This window comes from Triturus cristatus, chromosome 3_1 (assembly GCF_964204655.1).
Source record: "Triturus cristatus chromosome 3_1, aTriCri1.1, whole genome shotgun sequence".
In the NCBI taxonomy this organism is placed as follows: domain Eukaryota; kingdom Metazoa; phylum Chordata; class Amphibia; order Caudata; family Salamandridae; genus Triturus; species Triturus cristatus.
In genome coordinates this window covers 413,318,071-413,342,040 of record NC_140583.1, presented here as the reverse complement: position 1 = coordinate 413,342,040, position 23,970 = coordinate 413,318,071, and the positions used below count along the sequence as shown (strand labels likewise).

At 44.3% G+C, this 23,970-nt stretch overlaps 1 long non-coding RNA gene across 1 annotated transcript; it reads right to left on the bottom strand.

Annotated features, from left to right (window-relative positions):
• Positions 1–3,718: 3,718 nt before the first annotated feature.
• LOC146860340 (uncharacterized) lies at positions 3,719–5,701 on the bottom strand. The gene is made up of 3 exons (XR_014979140.1): positions 5,603–5,701; positions 4,231–4,281; positions 3,719–3,782 (listed from the first exon to the last, which is right to left on the bottom strand). It is a non-coding gene; the product is annotated as an uncharacterized LOC146860340 (long non-coding RNA).
• Between the last annotated feature and the right edge of the window lie 18,269 nt (positions 5,702–23,970).

Below are 23,970 nucleotides of genomic sequence, written 5' to 3'. Positions count from 1 at the left end.
TGCCTGTCGCCCCTGTGTGAACTAAACTACAAAGACCCCCTAGAGGAGGAAAGAGAACCCCCTTGAGACACCGCACAACCTCCAATGGAGGGGGAACGAGACACAACAGTCAAGGAACCCTGAGCTTGGCCGAAAAGTGGCATCATCAGGAATGAGCCCCAGTGTCAATACCTCATACCCGGTCCGGTGGGCACTCTCCTCCCGCTGCCCCCATCCCATCCCGATCATGTCCCCCAGACAAAGTGTCCAACCAGTCCCCGGCCGTCTCCGGACGGTCAAAAAAGTGAGTGCGACCATCAGACTCCACATGCAGCCTGGCCGGGAAAAGCATTGCGTATTTTAAGTTCATATCTCGAAGCCGCCGCTTGACGCCCATGAAACTCAGTCTCTGCTTCTGGACCGCCTGCGTGAAATCAGGATAAAAGTTCACCTCCATGTTCTCCAGCTTAAGCGGCCCCCGCAGTCTGGAAGCTTGTAGAATCGCATCCCTGTCCCGAAAGTTGAAGATACGGGCAATGAGATGCCGCGGGGGAGCTCCGACCTTCGGCTTGCCGCCAGGAACTCTATGGGCCCTTTCCACCGCAAAGAATTTACTCAGTCCTCGGGGCTGGAGATGAGTAGAAATCAGATCCTCCACAAAGAGATCCGCCGCCGAATCCTCCAGTCCCTCAGGCACTCCGATAATGCGAACGTTATTCCTCCGGGCCCTGCTCTCGGAGTCCTCCAGTCGCCGATCCGTGAGCGCACTGGCCTGCCGGAGCCGGCGCACCTCCATCTGGAGGGCCACCACCTCAGTCGTGAGGCCCGACGCGGTATGGGCCAAAGAGTCAACCCGGTCATTTGTCTTGGAGAGATCTGCTTTAATAAGGTTGACATCGATGAGGACCGCGTCGAGTTTGTGCGCCAGGGTGTCGAATTGTTGACCCACCGAGGTCTTCATCTCAGCTATGGCGCCCATGACGTCCTGCAAAGTCAGATCCGTCGGCAAATCCGGGGCATCCGGAGGGCATTCGGAAGACTTATGCGACCCGCCGGGAGAACCTTTTGGTAGGGTGTAGCGATCCATGATGTTGACTTGAAGTGCGGCGCCACGCCGGGTCGATTTGGCCTTCAGCCGATCTCCATCCTGCTTCGTGGCCATCGTCTTGTATCTCGCACCCCCACGAGTCATGCAGTGGAGAACGAGCAATCGAGGCCGAGGACCCCGGAGGTCACCTCAGGAAGGCGGAGCAGGTCCCCGCAGGCAGGCAGGATCCCCCAGCGAGGCAACCACCACACAAAGAAGCGCCGTGATCCCACTCGCGATGACGGCAAGGGGACTCAAAAGCGAAAGTGAAAGTGTGGGGTACGCGGCTCGCCAGGCTCGTCACGCCGTTGTTATTCACTTCTCCACTGGATCACCCCCAAACTCAAGTCCGGGGTCAGGAGAGGAGCAGGCCGCAAACTTCAGTCGATGCTCATCACGGCACCCGGGGTCCGATTCAAAAACGGAAAACGGGTACCACCTCGGCTCAGGTTCACCGACACAGTCCCCTCAACCGATTCAGGATGAAGACAGGATAAACGTAGGAGGTTGCGGAGGTCCTCGGGAGCCTCGCACCTACGCGGCCATCTTGGTTGCGCGCTAGGCTCCTCCAAGAAAGAAAAGTATTCTTGTAGCCCCTTTCAACCATGCAGAGAACACAAGCATCTGATACATCCACCTTCCAAGCTGCTAGGAAGACTTAATTCTTCCTCCTACTTTCTCCAGATAGTTAGGACTTTGAGGCAGCAGAGGTAGCTAGGGGAGCAACAGGCTGTTTCCGGGATTTCTCAGAGAGGGGAGTGCCCCGGCCACAACTCCTCCCTTGAAAGGGCTAACTGCCACCCCAGGATGAAGCCTGCCCAATGGCTCTGCAGAAATCACATCCTCTGCCTCTGGAAAAGAGGTTTCTCTGGAGTGAGAAACTTGCAGTCCTCTACTGACTTCTTCACAAGAGCCTTCAATTGAGAGTCCAACAAATGTATTCCATTAAAATGAAAAGGACTCAGCAGGATCTTTTGGACAGAATCAGCCTTCCATGTCCTCATCCAGATATGCTTTCAAGCCGCAATTGCTGAACCTACCTACAATGCTGCCACTTAAAGAGAGTCAAATGATTTATCTGAGAGGAACCTGAGTCGTTGCTCCATAAGAGCCAGTCTAAAAACATATCCTCTCCCTGATTGATTTGCTCAGGGAGATCTTGGAAGTCATGCAAATGGCACTGAACAGTGTAAGTAGCCTACGTTTTAGCCCTTCCCTCACCAAAATGGAAGCTCTTCATTTAGTGTGATTTCAGTGTTTACAGTGGTATTCATTTACTATTAAAATGTAGTATTCATTTAGTATGCATGAAGACTTAGTAATATGCCCACAAGCCGAAATATGCAAATGAGGGAATACTAGTTCTACTCAACTACCCTTCAAATACATGATGAACACTTCAATTGATTGCTAAAAGAAGACTTGTAGTATTCTAGAAGAATAGTATTTGAAGCTTAGTAGTATTCTGTTAGTGTTTATTTGCAGCTCTTGTGCTATTTCAAGAGCAAAATGAAGGCTAGTCTCATTGATTGTGACCACTGTTTGAAGACTAGTGGTATTCTTTGTGAGCAATATCTGAATACTAATGGCAATGATTGTGAAGACTCAAGTAAGAGTAGCAGAATTCAAATTGAATGTTAATTGAACACAAGTCGCATTAATTCTGATTAATTTATAGCAATTTTATTCATTTGGTTCCTTGCACAAGGCTTCTTTTAAATGATGGCTTTTGGACTAAATTTTATATGTTACATATCTTGGAAGTCAATGATTCTAATACGCCTGGTACAAACTCATTAGTCAGGCTATTAAGAAGCATGTTATAATTGTGGTATGTGAGAAGACCGGAGCAAGAGATCGTAGGAGAAGCACAAAGCAAAGGAGCCAACCGAGACATACATAGGATTGCACCAGGAAACCCCTCCTCCTGCAAGTAGAGAGCCAGTTGAAATGTCGACAACCTGACTGAATTCCTACTTGGTCCATGACAAGACAGGATCACCACCGTTTGTTTTCAGGCTACCCAAAATGAGCAATTGTGCAAAATTCAATTCAGATAAAAAAGTAATTGTTCTAATTCCTCCTATGTTGATTGTCCACCAGACTCCATTAATGTTAGAACTTATAAAAACAATTCACTAAACACGTTTGTGTAAGGCGTTTATGGCATTGACTTGTACATTTTTTTTAAAGGTAATGCAGTTGGACGCAAGTGTGTGATATGACATTTCAATGATATTTGCCTATGGAAGAGCTATTGGCTTTGCCAATGTGTTTAAGCCATGTTGTGCACTAGCTAGAGGTGTGGAGTGTTGCAGTGTGGAATTGTGAAGAGTGGAATAGTGTGTTGTAGAATGGAGTGGCAGATAGTGTCATGTATTGGAGTGACAGAGTGGAGTCGCGTTGAGTGACGTACAGTGGAGTGGCATAGAGCAGAGTTACTAATCTGTTGCAGCATAGTGGAAGTCCTTTTGTGAAGGTTGATGGGTCATCTTTCTGTAGCCTATTGCTGTATTTGAGTTTTAAAGTAGTGCTTACGGAGTAAAACCTTTGCTAAGCCAGTGTCAACAACAATAAAAATGCCAAAATAATAAATGCAAAAATATGTCACAAAATGTGCTGCATTCGTCTACAAAATTTTCCTTTTCTTACCACATAGTTTAGTCAACTATGCCCCATGATTTGGTCTTCTTCAGCTGCATAATTCCAGTGGCCCCTACATAGATTGACAATTTCTTGAGATAATGGAAATATAGTTGCATGTTGATTCTCAAATATTTACCAGCAGCAGCAAATAAGAAGAAAAATGTTTAGTGGTGAGTAGTGTTACTAGGATGTGTTGTGAGTGGGTGATGGTATAGTGAGCAAGAAGCACAGTGGCTTTGAGTAGGGTCTGGCAAAACTGAGAGGGATATTGAGTGGTTTTGTTAATGACTGAAGATTAGTACTTCAACGAGCCTACAATGCAGTAGGCGTTTCTTCTTATTTTGTTTTTTAAGGGTCTGCATTTGGTAAACAGAAACTTATTTCCGAGATAGGCAGGTGAGGAATACAAAGGGAAAGTGCCAGATAATTAGGTGTTTTGGGTTATGTGGTCAAAGTTGCTGCTACTCACTTGGTTTTAAAATAGGAGTTTCACTTACGTTTTTAGCAACCATTCTTACCTTGAAATGTTCTTATTTTTCCAACCAGTAGCAGGGCAATCTGATGAATAGCTGTAACAATTGACAAGGAGATATAAGTGATTTACTAATGTAAAAAAGTATTTTGTAAATAGGCACATAACATTGTGAATTCAACTTCTTAAGCATAAACTGAGACAGAATGTGTGGTTGAGTTTCACTAACCATACACCATATTATGGCATATTGAGTGGTGAATATCATAAATTTATTACACAGTCACCACAGTTTAGTTCTAGTTTGGCCAGAGAAGGCATTTTTTCCTTTAATAGCCTTGATACTGTTTCATTAAAAACATTTTTTTTTTAAAACAAATCACTTTGGCTTTATCTATGCAGAAATTATACCAAAATTGATCAGCAAAATGTTAGAACTTTATAGAGAAAACCTGCTTTTGGTTATTTGGTGTAAATCTGTTCAGCCATTGTTGAGAAATTAGCATCAAAATGGAGATCATGATGAGCTGGTCTCTTGTCTTCGTGGACTAATGCATCCACTGTAGGAGTCTATACATGACCTCACAGCAAAGAGTTCAAGTCCCAATCCATTCAGCCTTTTATCCTGAGGTTGATAAAATGAGTACCATTGAGATGGGTAACAACAAACATCTATTAATTAGCAACAAGATACCTTTTCGCTGAACGTGTGCATTACAAATGTACATGTTATGTTAGGGTAAACACCAGTTAAAACTTAAAAATAAATGAACCATTGGTGCCAAATAATCTGCGATTGGCCCATTCAAAGTGAAAGAGTGGAGCCTGATTGGCTGTCCACAAAATTGAGAATGTTGGGTCAGCCATCTTAATCCTCTAGTCCTGAAGGGGGAAAGAAAACATGAAAGACCACATAGGGGTCAGGATAGGCATGCCTTGGCCTCTGGGACACCCCACTTTAATTCCCAACAGGTAAAAACCAAAAAGAAGAAGATTGGGCCGCAGGTACCCCGGTATCAGTGCCTCGTACTAGGGTACCCAGCACAGTAGCCACTGTGGTACCAATAAAACATTGAAATATAAAATACAAAACCCTATGGCCAATCACCACTTTGCACATGCGAAAGACAGGCACCATCATATCATGAAAGACAACAACAGGACAGGAATTCCTACCATTATACCCAACCCAGCATTTTTCCAGAGATAGCCAACATATCATGTGTGCTCACATACGGCCAAGAATGACCCTTTTTGTGACTTGGACAAAGTTTTCCAAAGGTTGGGTATCATGCAATGGTTGCCTAGTTGCCAAGGAAAAACCATTATGTGAGGGTCAGCATATCACCAGTGTAGTCAATGGGAGCAAGACTACTTCCTCAGGCACTCACAGAGCCTTAAACGTTTTTGTAGATTACCTTTTACTGCTGTCACAACGCCAAATGGTGCTCCAGGCTGCCTTCCTTTTCCCCTCATGTAGACAGCAGCAGTTCCCTGATTAGTACTCCTGGGAGAAGTGGATGTGAGTCCTTCTGGTCGACTGCAGGAGACAACTGGGAGAGAAGAACACGGCCTGGGGGAGGGTTTGAAACAGGAGAGCATGAGAGCAGCAAGCAGGAGCGGGAGTGCATGGATAACTGGACACTGCAGTGGTGAGAGACCTTGTTATGTGAAAACTGTAGGTGTGCATGAAATCATGAGTGACTTCTCACCCGTGTAAACATTTACAATTTTTCTGACAGGAACATCAGGAAGAACGAAGTAAATGAGAATGCTAGCAGCTGAGGGACAGTATGAGTTAGCATACGCAAATATTTTATTGGTCCATCTATTTAAACTCAATTATATTTGGTGTTAGAATTTTCTATGTAGAAGCCTCTACTCCAGTGGTGGATGCTTTCAATAGAAAGTGGTAGGGCAGCAGATATTTAAAAAAAGAAAAAAGGACTTACCTGCCGCTGTCCAGCTTCTTCCACGAGCGCAGTCCAGCTGCTAGACTGCACACCCAATCTTGAAGCTGCTCTCATGGTATTACCCAGCATGACAGCATCACCAGGATTGGCCTGAGCAGACTGGTTTAAAATGCTCACTAAGGCATATGAGTCTGTGGCTTTTCTCTTCCTGGAAATACAACACAGCTGGGTTAGAGAAATGTAAGTGTGCATGTTGGTTTGGCCGTCCTAGGTTGGCCGGCCAAACCAACAAGTGAACTAACAGTGCCCACCACTCCTTCTTCCTGGTAATGTCCATAGAGGATGGCCCTGCCGTAGACTCAGGCCACTTGGCCTAAACAAGGAAAAATAAAATGATACATTTTTTATTATTTTACTTTTCATCTGCTGGCTTTTAGCGGGGGGGCACTCCTTTACCACTACGGAAGAGCCGTCGCTGCTCTATTCTCTACCCTCCCAACCACACCACCTTCAAACCTTACCAGGAGAAAAGACAGAGGTGAAGACTAGGTAGTGTTTGAGAGATAGAGGAAGCTGGGAAGACTGGTAGTCTGGGTGTTCCCATCAGGTTTCTTTGGCCTTGAATATTTATGTAGTTGTGCCTCTATATATGATCTAACCTTAGGGAAAGAGCAAAAATTATCTGGTGGCATAGGATGTAAGTGGAGGAGGGATAGAAAATGGGAGAACTATGAAAACAGTGGTCTAGATGGATGTTTCTTTGGGCGTGCAGAGCAGGTGGTTACGAGCAATTTAGTACTGTGAATATGAGTGACACTTTCCCGCGAGCAAAATCAAGCAATGAAGATATGCGAAATCCCCTTTAAAAAGAATCCTCCTAAGTAGTCTGCTTCGTGTCATGAGCCATCCAAGCGCACTCTGTCAGTGACCCACTCTGTGCCACTGCATAGACAGGGCAGGCAGAAAAGGAGGGTAGTCATGAAAAGATAGGTTTTAATAGGTGACTAAGACCAAACAGCTCATCCTATCATCGCAACTTTCCTGCATAAGTACCTCAAGCAAAACTTGATATTCAGCTATTAAGTGATGTGCCCAGAATCACAGGATGGGGATCCAATGCTAGGACTCGAACCCATGGCCAAAGTTTCAAAGTCTGCAGGTGTGATTGCAAGGCCATACCAATGGCTAGGCATGGCGATACAAATCCCCAGATTCAATCGCTACCACACATGCTTTTAATTAATAGATCATGTCATTCATCTGAGCCTGAAGCGCCGATGTTACCAGGAGATCTCAGACACACTGCCTCAATTGGAAGTCTCACATTCAATGCCCTGCAGCATCCCAAATGCCCACAAATTATGGGATCTAAAATAGCTGCCAAGGTTTCGGATTGCTTAGGCGAGGCATTTTCTGATTCAGAGTGATTATGAGTGACATTACAATGAGTATGAGTGGCACTTTCTCATGAGCAAAATTAAGCAATAAAGATGAGGGAAACATAGAAATTTCGGAAATTACAGCCATTTAAGCAACAAGAAACTCTAAGACCATCTTAAAACTTCTGCAAAGCACCAGAAATGGAAGAGCTTGACATCAGGGTTTTTAGTGGGATGAAAAAAGTGGGAGTCTCTAAAAGGGGCATGCATGGCCTATGTAATTAAGTGTATGGCTTAAACACAAACCAAATTTCTCCAATGGCAGCACCTTGCAGGAAGAATTACTAGTAAAACAATGTTATTGCCATCTTATATCACACTCCACAACTGGGGAAGAAATGTTCATGGGACAATCACAACAAAATGCCCAGTCTTCAAAAAAATGCTTACAAATTCCTGCAGTGTTTCAGTGATAAAAAAAAGGTCCCCCCTTAACTTATGGCCTGAAACTCTTCCTATCAAAATGAGAGAATGAATGAAAATGTAAAGTTTACGGGGGCTTTAAAGACACTCCTATGTACCATTTGACTCAACTGGGACACTTCTGTAAACCACTAGAAGGAGTTTAGACAGAAATCTAGGAAAAGCTGACTTCTTTATGTCACCCAACTCTCTACACAGAAGACCCCTTATGGCCTTGTGCACTGGTAAGGAAACCGGCCCTATTTCCTATAGTGTAAAAATATGTCCTCCTCATCAGGAAGGGAAGAAGCCTCTGGAAATGAAAGGTTGTGCCTAAGGTGAATCAACAACTCCTTTAGCTCTGAACCTTGCACTTATTTCCCTTTTTGTTCTACCTGATTCTCTGAAGGGTCAGAAATATATGCTTCTGCATCTGACAATATTTCACTGAAGGCTATACCTCAAGTGCCATTGAAAGCAGCTTTAACAGCCCTGTTTTTAATTATTTGCAGGATCTCCTTATCTGCAGTACGTACAGGCTGAACACTCATACCAGGAGCCTACTCATCAAAAAAGCAAGCCCTCTACAGACCTCATCTTAGCAGGGTGCTTCCCCTCAATGATAGCAGACAGATCATTGATAGAGAAGATGTGTTTAAAAATGAAACCTTCATGCTTACATCTGTTGCTTAACTCGAACTGTCATGGAACTGGAGCCATTTTGGATTGGGCTGGTTCTCTGCAATACTTACACTGCTCAACCAGAACCTTTAAGCTCACTGTCAAGCCACTTTAAAAAAAGGCCTGAAAAAGGCTTTGAAACGCATGTGAAAAGCAGGGTCCACCTCCTAACCACTCTGTGGAAGAGGTTGCATGCTTATTCTCCAGAGCCAATTGCGAAAGTGAAGCGAATGGAGCAGCGATCGTGCTGTAAAACAGAAAACTTAATTTCGGGCATCCAGGAAAATGCAGAATAACCTTAGATAAATATAAAAGTATGAAAAGGAATCACTTAACTTTATCGTAGCTAGTGAAAGCTGAAAAGACAGAAAAAGAAACAGGGCGTTTCCCCCTTAACCCCTTCTGTTTGCCCCTTCATGAATCTTCCTGTGGGAGCCATGTTAGAAGGGGCACAAGTAGGGGAACTTTTTTATTCTTAGATAGGTGAATACTTTGGGAGATGGAGAAATTGCTTGTCAGGACTGGGGCGAGAAAGACCGACTAGGTGGGTGGTTTGTACAGCTGCTGGAAATTGATTTAAATTCAAATGGGAAATTGATGCTTTAAATCTTGCTAGCTCGACTTTTTATGGATTTATTAGCTTTCAGAAGCTGTCTTCCTTTGCAAGAAGGTAGCGATAGCAATACAAACATACTTTAAGGAAATTGCACACTAGTGCAAAGAAAAACAACTTTTGTTGTCACTGGCAGTGTACCGTGAGTGTCCTCAAATAAGTGGAAGCAGGACACGGTGATGAATAGTAGCAGTAGTAGGAGACTTTATTATGCCTCAAGTAACAGAGCCCTCAACTGACCTCCTACATTGCCTGACTCACCAGCAGAATAAGCCACATTCTAATGACAAACCAAAAGAGCTGAAACTCAGAACACAGTCAAATACAAACATAGCCAAGTTCAATAAATACAACATGGTCCGTACATCTCGTAGCACAGCACGAGATGCACAGGCATGATAACAGGGACTTGAGTGCCAACATTTTTATCCATACTACATAACATATAGTGATCCCCTTATACAATAAAACAACAAAATAACTGAGTGAATACAACATGATGACAATGCACTAATACAGCAGTTATTGCAAATAATAATCTTTGACTCGATTGGGAAAAGAAACATTGTGAGAAACTCTTCTTGTGACACCTTATGAAAGATAACTGATCCTTTCATTGTAATCAACAGGTATATTATCACTGCTGCAGGATCTCATTGATTGACCTCCAGAATGAGGAGCAATGTCTCCTTTGCAATTAGAAAGTGAAACATCATGGTCCCCAGAAAACCAACATGCATTAACAGCATGCCTTTACCTTTACCTCTTGAATCTTCCAGGCTTGTTCAGATAACGTTTTTACCAAACTGCTCCTACTCCGCCATCCTTTACTTTCTGTCAATGTGGCCCCCTATGCAACCTTAGAAATACGGAAAGCCAGAGAAAATTTAGACTCCCCTTTTCTGACCTTTTTGTTCTTTTTAATAATCATCCAATCACCCACATTGTAGTCAGTAAAAACTTGGTGTTATATTTGTTACTAAAATATTTCTCCACAGCAAGTTGTTTATCTCTTATGTAACAAGTATTTGCAATGCAATAGGTCTCGCATTATTAAAGTTTGAGCTATTGGTGTTGCATTATTTAGCAATGCCAATAGCTCAAACTTTAATAATGCGAGACCTATTGCATTGCAAATGCTTGTTAAACTTGGTAACACTGTCTGGGCATTGGTTGTACCTCATTGGTACCATTTTAACATCCAAATATAGCAATAATCAATAGAAAAGTGACCAGTTCAGCTTTGCAAAGGGCCTTACATTGCGCGGCAACATGTGGCACTGTATTTTTAGTAACTTTTGAACTGTTTGAGCCAAATACATTTTTTAAAATAAAATCTGAAGATTATGTAGTATACAATGGATTACGTGGCTAATACGTCAAACTATAATTATGTGAAAATCACTGCGGCCGTAAAATCATGTAACTCCAGTGGCCCTGCTAATAGGTAACCTACCTCCTTGTAAACAATCTTGAATTGAATCTCTAGCTTTGCCCACTGTTGACCGCTCTGCTGACCTTTAGCTCAGTTTGCGCTATACAAGTACCATGTACATCCATACATATGTGCATAGTCCAGCCTGCATTGATACCCCCACACAAGCAAGTGGTAAATCACCACACTTATAAAAGCAGTACCAACTGAATGTTGGCAGCACAAATGCAAATAACGTAGTGTAACATGCTTTGGGAAGAAGATTTGAGTGCTGAACTGTAAAAGGGTGCACATTTATCAACTCAAGATGCATCTAGTTTAAACAAAGCAAGAACAGAATTCTATAAAACTGTGATTCCTTTTTGCTTTACATTGGTATTATTCTCTGGGGATTAACAAAGCCTGGAGGTTGTGTGGATGTTCACTGGTTCACACATTAATGCACCTTTAATCTTTCTATGTCGATAACAAGATCACCATTTAGTTGAGTCGGGGTTAGTTGTAGCTAGTGCGTCACTACTAAGTCACAGCAGGAAGTGAGCAGTTGCTGCCTAATGGTTATTTCTGTTCCATTTGCTGCAGGTGGGGTTTACCCCCAAAGCCTCGAGGACTACCCGCAGTTGCCTTGAGCCGGGTAGAATATAAAAATTAGAATATGGTACTCGCTGTTGTGAGGCACTGCATTAGACGGTTCTGATTCCGGCACTTACTCTGTAGCAGGTGCATTAAGCCGCTGAGCTATGCGCCGCCGTGCAGTGTTTACTGGAGGTGGTTGTGCTGTTGTTGAGTGCTTTAAATATCATATGAATAATGAACCAGGAGGCCAGAGGTTGTCGTTTTACATAAGGTGTGGGCCAGTCTTTAGCAGTCAGCTGCGCTAGGCACGCTGGGATGCGTAGGTCCACACTTGTGACAGAAGTGAAACTATAAGTCACAGCATGCTTAGAACTGCTAACTGAAATACAGGGCCCTCGCCCTCTGTCATCACTTGGTGGGCGCTTTGACATCCAGGCTTCCTCGCGCTGGTCCTTGCATCGGTCTCCACCTCCTCGACAAGCCCGGGGCCTCTCCAAGCCAGGATTCCTGCGGTGGACAGGCAGGGCAGCAGCGGCAGGCCAGGGACAGACCAGCAGAGGTAGGTGCAGCTCTTCTGTCACTGTTCTGTCACTGCGAGTGAGTGTAACAGACTCCATTGAACTGGGGCATGTTAATAAACGGGGCGACACACGCGGTGCCAACACCCACAAAAACCGACGGTAAACGTGCTTGTAAAACAGTCCGTCACCCCCTAAATGACGCCCATGAGCCGTCCAAGCCACCCCCTAGCCAGGGTCTATATTAAAAGCACCTGGGCCTGCTCAGCAGGTGCATAGGGGTCAGGGTGGCTAAGACCCCAGCTGCGGAGGTGCGCAGGGTCAGGGCGGCTGCGACCCCAGCTGCGGAGGTGGGCGGGGTCAGGGCGGCTGTGACCCCCAGCAGCGCAGGTGTGCATGGTCAGGACGGCTGCGTCCCGCAGGTGCGCAGGCTTCGCACCTTCCCATAAAATGGGATTTCTGTTTCCGAGTGGAAACATCCGGGGCTTGTTATAAATATTTTATGAGGCAGCTCTGCACGGGACACCTGCAGGAAGCGGACTTTCCACGGCTGGATGGAAAGCTGGCAGGGCTTGGACCGGCCTCTCCCCAAGTGTAGGCTGCACCCAAGCCCAGCCAGAGCCTGTGTCTCCCAGCCGTAACCACGGCCCAAGTGCGATCCCAAGATAGCTCAGAGGGTAGTAACACGACCTTTAATAAGACCTTCAGGCTACTTGGGTGCCATGAGTAAACAAGCACATCACTTGCTTACTAGAGGCATGAGTAGATGAACAACATACTGCATCCTTAAGATCTGAGTAGATGAACAACAACACTTGTATCCTCGAGGCATGAGTAGATGAACATCACTTGCATCCTCGAGGCATGAGTAGATGACAGCTGTTCAAACGTAATGCGGAAGTGATCGCTATTGAAAAAAAACCAGGACCGCGAGTAGTGCGCACGCACACGTGTGCCACAGCGAACATGTGTTTTCAATTATCGCGCCCGTGTCTGGGCACGATAATTGAAACCACATGGCCTTTGGTGCACGTAATAGACACCAATAGGTCATGGGAGGAGCAACGCATCCACCTTTGGCCTATTGCGTGCAGTCTTTAGGAAATACACACACTCAAAGACCAATCGTAGAAGCCAAAAGGAAAAGCACACGCACGAGCGTGTGCGATTCCAGGCTCTGATTTAAAACCCCCTACAAAAGGGCTCTCGCCTGCACGAGCAGTGCTGCGCACTGCAACGCTAGGGCGTGAGCCCTAAAAATAAGCATCAGATCCACTCACATCTTGAACCCAAACAGGCCCCAGGTACATCTTGGCGACTAAATACAGAGCAATTTAAATTGAGCTACACATGTCACACTATGAGGAGTGCCCAAATAGTTCCAATTGTTCTTTCTTAGAAAACTCTCGACCTGCACTCGAGATGATAACGCTGTTTTTACCCCTTCTTTAAGAAATTTATTAACATGCTCAACAAGGTCATTGGAGGTGGGCGAGTAGTAAGTAACTAGAATGTGTTTGATGTTGTAGTTGTACACAAATATCTCATCTGATGATACTTAAAATGCATGCCATTATCAGTGATCAATTCCCTGGGTGGGCATTCAACCTCAAAAACATTTGCTAGGAAACAAATGACCAAATTTGTGTCAGGTGAGGACACAAAATCAAAGTAGTACCTCTCTGAAAAGTAGTGAACAAGAACACTAATGTACCTTTTTGATCTTCGCAGAAGATTCCAGGGCCCCGCAAAATCAAGGAATACCTTTACCGATGGACCATCAGGCAAGGGAAGAGTAAGTAACGTGGTTTCTGACATTTTCCAATATTTGTAAAAAAAAAGCATATTTTACAATCATACACCATATATTAACCTGGGCATCCTTTGGTTAATCTTTGCAGATCTATTTGTTATTGGAATGGCTGCAACTGAGTTAGACTCCAAATACACATCTACAGTAGACACAACTTGCAAAATATTCATCATAGCCATCAGATTGCTAGAAATTGTGGATTTTTCTATACCTTCAGCCAAGTCAATCACTTCATGCAAAGTTGGGTCCTTACAACTCAATAATCTCTCCTCTATCTTATTTGATGCACAGCTGTACATGAACTGATCTTTAATGTATGTGTCCAGAGAGCTCCAAAAATAGAACAAAGAACCTAACTTTCTCAATGCCAAAATATACTCCTCCATAGATTCCTCACTATTTTGTTAACGCTTGAAAAACTTGAAACGTTCAAGTAAAAAACTGAAAACTTGTTAAATACTCTAACCAGAGCCTCTGTGCATTCAGCTTAAATCCAGTAGCATAGCCCGAAACCGAGCCCAGGATGCTTATTTTCTGATCCAGGAAGGACCTGGCTTGGTAGTTTGGGCTGGACTGTTCCTATGGGGAGCAGGGTGAAGACTGACTTACATATGACTGGGTACAAACTGGGATGGCAAGGACAGTAAAAAAAAAAGATAGATTTAGCCCAGTTCTGAGACTGGGGGCGAATGGTTGACAATGTTCAGCCTTCCCTCCATCAGCTTTTTGCATTGCTATAAGTCACCCTTCGTAGGAAGGGTATGCCCAAACATGGGTCTCGTGCTCACTATACCACTGCAATCAAGCTAGGTGAGCAGATGAGGGGTGATAGTGATACCCCAAAACCAGTCCCAGGATGCGTGCTTTCTAGTCCAGGAAGGACCTGGCCTGGCAGTTCGGGTTGGACTGTTTCCATGGGGAGCAGGGTTTAGACTGATTGCACATGGCTGGGTCCAAAGTAGGATGGCATGGCGAGCAAAATAACAATGTTAACACAGATCTATGATTGGGAGTGAATGCTTGAAATTGATCGGCATTCTGTCCATCGGCTTTTTGTGTTGCTATAAGTCACCCTTACCGGGAAGGATATTCCAAGACATGGGTCTCATGCTCGCTATTCCACTGCATTCAAGCAAGACGGGCTGATGAGGGGTGAAATCCCAAAACCAGTCCCAGGATGCTTGTTTTCTGGTCCAGCGAGGACCTGGCCTGGCAGTGGGCTATAAGGCCATAATAGCTTTGCAATTGTAAATTAGACAGATTAAAAAATCATTAATGGAGTAGTCTTTCGTGGTTCATGTTTCACTATGTAGTCAGACATGCTATTAAAAAGCATTGGGAGATCAAATGTGAATATGTTCATGAAGTTAGAACAAACTTGAATACACCGTCCTCGTCCAAGGTGAGAAAAGGAGACTGTGTCATGTTTTTGCTCATTTTTCTTCTTTTCCCTGTTTCTTTAGGAAAAGAATTGAGACAAACCAGCTGCTTCTATCCCTGTACCATCTGTGATTGATGCTCATCCTGCAACTGCATTTTCCTGATTTACTTATGTGATGCTTTAGATTTGTTAGTCTCAAATTAAATTTTAAAATACATTTTATATCTAAAAATCCATGCCTATCCCTGTTAGAAATGCGGGTCTCAAGTTGGCAGTTGACTTACACCCTGTCCATGTAGGGACCCCTTATTCTAATCAGGATAAGGGGATTACACAGCTAAAATAACCCCTGCTCACCCCCTTGGTAACTTGGCACGAGCAATTAGGCTTATCACAGAGGCAATATGTAAAGCATTTGTACATACACACACACACACACACACACAGTAAAACAGTGAATACACTACAAAAAGACACCACACCAGTTACCAATATTTATCTGAATAAAACAAGACCAAAATGACAAAAAACCAATATAGAGAAACAAAGATATAATTTTTATGAGGTTCAAAATAATTCAGTCCTAAGGAAACTATGCATGCATCACTTTTATTTCAAAGTACCTGGGGTGTGTGGAAATCAAGAACGAAAACTAGCGTAAGGGAGTTGAGGCACCAGAAAACAAAGTGATGCATTAATTTTTTACTCCCAGTGGAGGTGCTCTGTCATTTCCTTACTGCCAAGGGAGTGGATGCGTTGATTCCTCGCTGAGGTGCAGAGGAGGTGATGCATCAATTACTTACTACCAGGGAAGGTAATGCATCGATTCATTACTGTAGGCGGTGGTGATGCATCGATCTCCGGGCACGCATCCTCAATTCCCTATTGCTGGGGTAAATCAATGAAGAACATGTGTAATGCGTCCAAAATCCGTGAACGTTGGGTAGATTCAGTTGCAGCTAAACAGGCGCTACATCGATTTTCCAGCCCTGAACAGGTAATGCGTCAATTTCTTCAGCCACACAGCAGGACCTGTATCAGAGTTGGAGTGGGTGCCACAGACATCAGTGACACAGTGCTCAGGACTCGGGTTACAGCAAGTTTTCAGCTGCACAGCAAGTGCTGCAGCGATTCTTTGGCCACACTACAGGGATGTACTGGTTTTTCAACCACACCGCGTTGCTGCGGCAGGAAAAACAGGTGCTGAATGTCAATGTGTGGATTTTCTCCAGTTCTTTGCAGCAATATAGCCTCCAAGGGCCCAGAATGGAATTGGCACCACTTGGTAGAGCAGAACTCCCAGCGCATAGAAGTTCAGGAGCTGCAGATGAAGTCTTCGATGGGCCTAAGTCTTCCTAACAGGAGTCAAGCACATACAAGCCCTTGGAGAACCTTGGAAAGAAGGATACAGAAAGCAAAGTCCAGTCCTTTCAATGCCCAAGACAGAAGCAGCAAGCAGTAGGCCAGCACAACACAGCAACAAGCAGAGTGGCAGTTCTCCTCCTACAGCTTCTCCACCTCTTCATCTTGGCAGAATCTCCTCTTAGTCCAGAAGTGTTCTGAAGTTATGGAGTCACAGCTCCAGTACTTATGCCAATTTCTGCCTTTGAAGTAACCAAACTTCAAAGGAAAGTAGTTGTAGTGCACAAGACCCTGTTGTTCTCTCACCTGATGATTTTTATATTGTGGGTTTGAAAATGCCACTTTTAGAAAGTAGGCATTTTCATGCTTAACCATTCTGTGTGCCTCTGCCTGTTTTTTAGGGGACACTGTCGGGGGATGTACATTCACTGTCGACTGCCACTGGGGGGGTTGAGGTGTGCCTGGCCCTTCCTGGATGACTCAGAGCTGAGCTGAATAGACCGTGACTGCATTTAGAGTGGTGGTAGGAGTTATCCTTGCACCTGAATAGGGCCTGTCTCCCTTGCACAATGCTGTCACCACCTCTTGTGTTCATACTGCTCAATGAGGACAGAACCGGTTAGGATTGGCCTCAGAGACCCTTGCACAAAGAAGGTCAGAGGCAAAATGGGGTATAAATAGTGAACTTTAGATCACTTCTGGACTCAAGAGGAACCTTTGCCAAGGACAAGAGCTGGAAAGCTGTGAGGATGAGATTGCCCCTTTGCTGTGTGCGTGTGGGGTTGGCCTGTAGTTGCTGCTGCTGCCAAGGAAAGGACAAAGCCTGGAACTTTGCTGAAAAACTTGCTTAAAGAAGAATCTCCAAGGTCTTGTGTGTGCTGTCCTACTGTTCTGAAGTCCTAGCGACACAAAGACTTCACCATCATCTCCTCTGAACTCCATTGCTGGGAGTTCTGTCCTGCCAGGAGATGCCTGTCCCTGTTTTGGTCCTCTGGAGGCAGTTCCTGCTGTTGGGATCTGGAAGAAACGTAAGAGAAGCAAGAAAATCAATCCTCAATGCCGTCAGTGCCACCGCCGTGACACAGGGACCTACACTGAGGTCAGGGACACCTTTTGTGAAGTGCACGATGCACCGCCTGTCCTGCACCACAATTCTAACGTCTGCCGATGCCTGCTGTTTTCGGCCTTTCCGACACCAGGGCTGTCACCGCCAGTGCCTGCATCCAGCTATCGCAGCACCAATAACCGCAGAGGTTGACTCCACAAATTCCCTGACTTTGCATCTCTTCACCCAAAATGGTGTCTCACCTCTGATGCAACCAACTTACCTGTCCTGGACTAGACATGTCACCTCCTCATGGGACACAACAACTCGCCTCCCCGTGGCAACCAGCGATCCGGACTGGACCTCATCACTGACGCCTCGCCTCCACGACGCTGTGCATCATCATAGACTTTGTTTTCCAAGGTCCTGTTTGTTTGGTGATCCCTGTGACTCTGTGCTGGATGCCGCACAACTCGCCGTCGGCGCCGTACTTTGGATTTTTTGCTGTCACGACTTCGTAACAGCCCCAGGTGGAGCTACTTCTTTTCTACAAGCTTTATTTGTGAAATAACAGTTTTTAAGAGCTATTTTGTTACATGTATGTTGGATTTTTGTTGTTTTGGTCTTGTTGAGTTTAGATAGCGATACTTTATTTTTCTAAACTGGTGTGTTCTCCTTTTTTGGTGTAATCACTGGGTTACTCTGTGTTTTGAGAACAAATACTTTACACATTGCCTTTGGGATTAAGCCTGTCTGCTCGTGCCAAGCTACCAAGGGGTTGAGCAAGGGTTATCTAAAGTGTGTATCCTCCTTACCCTGACTAGAAGCACTGGTCCCCACTTCAGACAAAGGTACCTACCTCTGCCAATTAGAGACCCCCAGTTCTAACAAAGTCTCGATCTCTTCCCAATACAAGCCACACCTGTAAGAGGTTACAAGGCAGCTCCAATGATAACCAATGGGAGAGATAGTCCTTGCAATTGTGCAAAAGAAATAGCAGTATTTCATTATCAGGACATGTAAAAATATACCAGCAAATGTCCTACCTTCTAAATACACTGCACACTGCCAATAGGGCTACCTTGGACCTAATTTAGGGGTGCCTTACATGTAGTAAAAGGGAAGGTTTGGGCCTGGCAAGTGGTTACACTTGTCAGGTCGACATGGCAGTTTTAATTTGCACACAAAAACACTGCAGTAGCCAGCGGCGTCACTATGGGGGTGCGGGGGGTGCGGACCGCACCGGGTGACACCCCTCACACGGGGTGACACCAAAGGGCCGGTGTTTGCCGTGCAGAGCAACGCAACGCAACCTAACTTTCAGGAGGAGGAGGAGGTGCCTGTGCGCAGTGCGCACTGTCTCCTCCTCCGCCGTCTGCGCGCCTTTCTAGGCAGTGGCGTCGTCGCTAGAGTAGAGACTCTAGGCCTGGGTGCAGGCGGCTGATGACTAAGTTATTTTCGCGTTCTGTCTCGGTGCAGGGTACATGGCCGTTTCCATTTGGCAGCCTCACAGAGGTTACCTGGACGTGAGGCCAACAGCTGGCGCAGGACACCGGCTTCCAGGTGAGTAATAATGGTACAGCAGCCTCAAAGTAACACAGAGGTCGGTGCATTTTTCTGTATGCTTTTTTCATAAATGAAGTCTGCTCTGCTGTATGTATGTATGTGCTTATTTTTTTTTTTTTTACACTTTACAAATCCTGTTATGGATCGTTTTGCACTGGAGTGTCAGTCCAAAATTTACCAAGGGGATATTTACAGCCTTTAAATAAACAATGAAGTTACCTATATTTACAACTGCATTTCACACATTATTTGTTTTTTTTAATAAAGGTATGTTACGTACGTTACGATTAAGTACTCGGTAGCGTGTCATGTAGCATACGCAAGGAAGGAAATGGCCTACCTGGATGCTGTTTCAATTACCAATTTGAGCAATATTCATGGTTTGGTAGGCCCCCCCGGCCCCTGGTCGCCAGTGCCACTGCACCAATGGGAAACTAATCCCCTGGCCTGGATTCAAGCCCAGGTTCCAAAGTCAACAGCTTTGCCACTAGACGCATGATGGCAGACACCTCTTTATGGTATGAAAGAGTCTTGCCCACTGCGTAATTTAAATTGAGCCGCATCCAGGTGTTTATAGCTGGCAACAATTGGGTTGTAGTTGAAGTCAGTGTGAGTTTTTCTCAGTGGGACAGTATGGTGTTCAGTGGGGGAGAGGATGTGGCACTATGGCCAGAGCTGCTGAATTTGGAACTGGGGAACCAGGTTCAGCCTTAATAACCAGTCCGCCTGACCACTCTCCTGAGAGAGCACTATCTCATGCTAGACCATAGAAGGCTTCGCAAGACATTAGAAGCCCCGGTGTTGTAGCACCAGCAGGTGGACCCTAGCATGACAAGTGTAGGTTAACTTTCAAGGCTTGTCCACCACTATTCATACTGAAGTTCACCTCCAGTCTTGGAGGCAGGCCTATGAAGCAGCACACCCTAGAACAACAGTGACCCTGTCACTGAGATCACAGGACCCTTGAGAAGGGCCAGCTCTAGGGTGGTGCAACCGGTGTGACAGCACCAGGTGCTGACTTTAGGTGGAGGCATCATTTTTGCAAATATGTTATGGTTTTAAAAGCGCTTGCTGCCTCCTTCCTGGCCTCCAGAAATTTTCAGTAACAATAAAAATGTCATGATGACTCTGGTGATTAATGTTCTTCGTAGAGAGATCGGAATTTTGTCTAATGGAAGATTTGAATCATGGAAAGGTAGCTCAGAGGGTTAATGTACCTGCTGCAAAGAACATGTACCATGCAGATCACAAAGTGCACATAATGTAGATCCTTTTGTTACTTTCAGTTTATAAGTTAAAATCATAACATAGAACAGTGAGCTATTAACTGTCATCTACTCCGCAGCAACACAAGTCAAATTTTTTATTAACTTTTGATACGTTTGAGCTACAAACAATTTATTAGTTTAAATAGTCAGATCGTGCTGCAGATCTTGCATTATGAGACAAATTTGGCAGAGCCATTTATATTTAGAAAACATTTGCAAACTAGGATTTTTAGCCATTCATGTTTGAACTGCTGTTGTGGAAAAGAGAGAAGCGCTAATGACAGAAACTCCATGGCTCGGAGACAAATGGCTTGTGCTTTTTATTGTATTTGGGGACATTCTGTGATTAGAAGTATATCCCACTTTATGAATACATTTTACTGTCAATAACTCATTATAACCTTAAATAATCATGTGTATTCATTGGTTGATTAAACTGGGCAGTGAAACCAAACAAATACAAAAAATTGGGATGTTTGCGCATTCTGGCCACACCTCTGGCTCCGCCCACTGATCCAATCCATGGGTTATTCCCGCCCTCTGATTCTCCGCCCACAGTTCCCCCTACTTTTTTTCCCCACTTTGACCACTGATATATTGTGTTGCGGATAGTGGGAACACCATACCAGTACAAAGTACCATACCTGTGATATTATAAATTCCAATAAACTGTTGACTAGCAGGTAGCCCACTGTACAACTTGATTAATATCACACTGTTGTTAACAGGCACAGGGGTCTCTGTCTGCAGAGGCACGACTGGGCGCTCACTGTCTACACAGATTTCGGTGGTAGAAGAATAAATTGGTTGTATTTAAATTCATGTTTCATGCTCGACATTTCATTTTTTTTGTGTTCTCTGTAGGAATGTCTGGGTATCCTGGTGCTCTATAACGTAATCATTTACTATGCGTAAAAAGTTAATACATTCTATTATGTAATGAAAAATGTGCTGAAAAATGCCTTGTTTTGGCCTTTCTGTCTCCCAAATTTTCTTGGGGGGAAGAACTTCAACCCCGCAAACTCCCCCTAGTAGTGGTTGCTCACTGCCCTTGCTCACTACACACCATGTAGGGGCTGGTCTCACTTTTACTTTGTTCTCTCTGATTCACTACTTGTGTCTATTTTTGGTGCTCTCTGAAAGAATGTCTATGGGTACATATGACTGGGTGGGTAACCTGATGTTCTTTAAGGTCATCATCTACTATTTACTGTGCTTTGAAAGTTGATACAATTTGAATATGTAATGAAAAATGTGCTGTAAAATTCACTATCATGTGACCTGGCAACCATCTGTAATTTGAAATGTGAAGACGACACAAGGGGTGAATCTGTGGCGCTATCATTTTTCAGACCATTTACTTCTGTCACTCCCATCAGAGTACAGAAAGGGGGGCGGGGGGCTATATATGGCTGCCCTTTATTGGGCATTTATGTGCTATTGAACTGAGACCTTTATTTGGAATAGCTTGTAGGAGCACCTCCCCCCGATGTCCAAGCCTGGGTGGGAGGCTCAACTACGGTGTCATTGTCACATGACTCCACCATGGTGGAGAGCTGCCTGGCAGAAACGCATCAATCAGTTTAATCTGGTTAAACCGCCAGGCACGCCCTGAAATGAGGGGGAAGCCGTACTCGGAGCGGAGGAGGTCCATGCGGTAAGTCGTGAGGGGGTGACACCATGAGTTACCCGCACCGGGTGACACCAACCCTAGTGACGCCACTGGCAGTAGCAGGTCTGAGACATGGTTGTAGGGCTACTCATGTGGATGGCACAATCAGTGCTGTAGGCCCAGAAGCAGCATTTTTTTAACAGGCCCTGGGCACACACAGTGCATTTTACTAGGGACTTACCAGTAAATAAATATATCAATTATAGACAAACCAATGATAAATACAACTTAGACAGGGAGCATATGTACTTTAGCACTGGTTAGTAGCGGTGCAGTGCCCAGAGTCTTGTAGTAAAAAATAACAGGTCAGAAAGAATCAGAGGAAGAAGGCAAAAAGTTTGGGTATAACCCTGCAGAAAGAGCCAGGTCCAGCAATCCCTATGACCGACAATTTAAAATAGGAGGAGATAGGTCACACTCATCTTTTCTTCACTCTCAGGGCAGTTCGGTGTGTTGATGCTTATTCTAAGCTTCTCTAAAGACATACGTCTCTCTCGTTCAGCTGCCTCTCCCTATTCATTTATTTACCTTAATGACGTGACTGCATTAAGAATATTATGACGTATTCCTGGATTTAAATATGCACGATGCCGTATTCTGAGTGCGGCACAACTCGTGGTCATGGGAGTCAACGACAAAATACGAAATTAGAAGAGATGGAGGAAAACTGAAGTGTAGGATTTTTTCACCATAATCTTTTATCAACTGAAACATTAAAAAAATGGAAATTACCTAGTAAATTAGGTACAGTAACACCTGTTGTTTAACATGCACCTCGAAACACCACAGCTCATACTATTTTTTTTAAACAGACAACCTATTAGTTTTTAAATTTTGAGCTATCGTTAGCTGCCTTCAGAAATTAACAGGATGAGCAGCATACACTAAACAGCTTTGTATTTTTCGGTTTTATGAATTTCTTTTTTTAAATTTCATTTCAAATTCATTCTCTAGCTGGAACAAGATACACAGGGCGATATTTAATTTCCTGTGGTGATCTTAAGAGTGGATATTAATGTATTTCCATCTTTCTTATCGCAGTGAAAGCAGTCTAGGAAATGACAGTTTACCATGAATCATACCGAGCAAAAAGCGTTTTATTATTTGAAACTGCTTTTAAGAGCTCCATTAGTTTGCAGTGATATATAGCACCGCTGATTTAAAAACAGACAAATTATGCTGGGAGTTAAATGGTTAATACTGAAATGTATTAATGTTATAATAGCTTCCTTCCATGGTTATGTCGAGTTGTAATGGTCGATTGTCTAAAAATATAAATCCTCTTTTTTGCAGGGCACTGTATTATAAATTCAATGCGAGTGAAATTCGAACAAGTTGAGGGCGGATCCTATCCCTGTTGAGATCAGTGCTGACGAGCACGCCGTGTTGAAGTGCAGGTGATGCAAATGGCGGCGGACCAGGCGGCGGTGCATTTGGATGAACCAGGGAGAATTCTGTTTGTCCCTGGTTGCAGATTAGCCTGGCATCTCATCATATGGCATGAGCTGATAACCGAATCTTACTGCTCATCTTCTGAGACCTTTATGCTCTGGAGATAAGTAAACGCGTAGGTAAACAACATTTTCATTACTGTGCCTCCCCATTTGAAGGTAGCTGCATTTTAATCTTAAGGTGCAGCTATATGTCAATGGAAGCATGATGCTATCGTTTTACTATTTCATTCACTTGGGCATGAAATGTATGTTAGAACAGCAGGGACAGCACTGCTTCGTGATTAGCAGAAGATAGATTCTGTACATACCTTGCATATTAATCTTTAATTAAAAAAGCGAACACTTTCAAGACGTTACAAATGGATTGTCTTGGACCTTTAGTCTTTCTCCTGTTTTCGCTTCTGTTCTTTTTTCAATGTTGAATGAAAGAGAGATTAGAATTAATTTTAATGAGCAGGTGACACATTCGACCGAATATGTTTTGCATGTATGACCTGCTTGGCATTTCATTACTGTGACAAGTTTTGTGGTTTACTGAATCAGAGGGAAGGGCAGCTTCTGAAGAGCTATTCATCCTTCAATTGAGGCTTCATTCATTGATTCTGTCTGCAGCTGTCTCGGAATTACTGACTGTGGAGTGGCATGTAT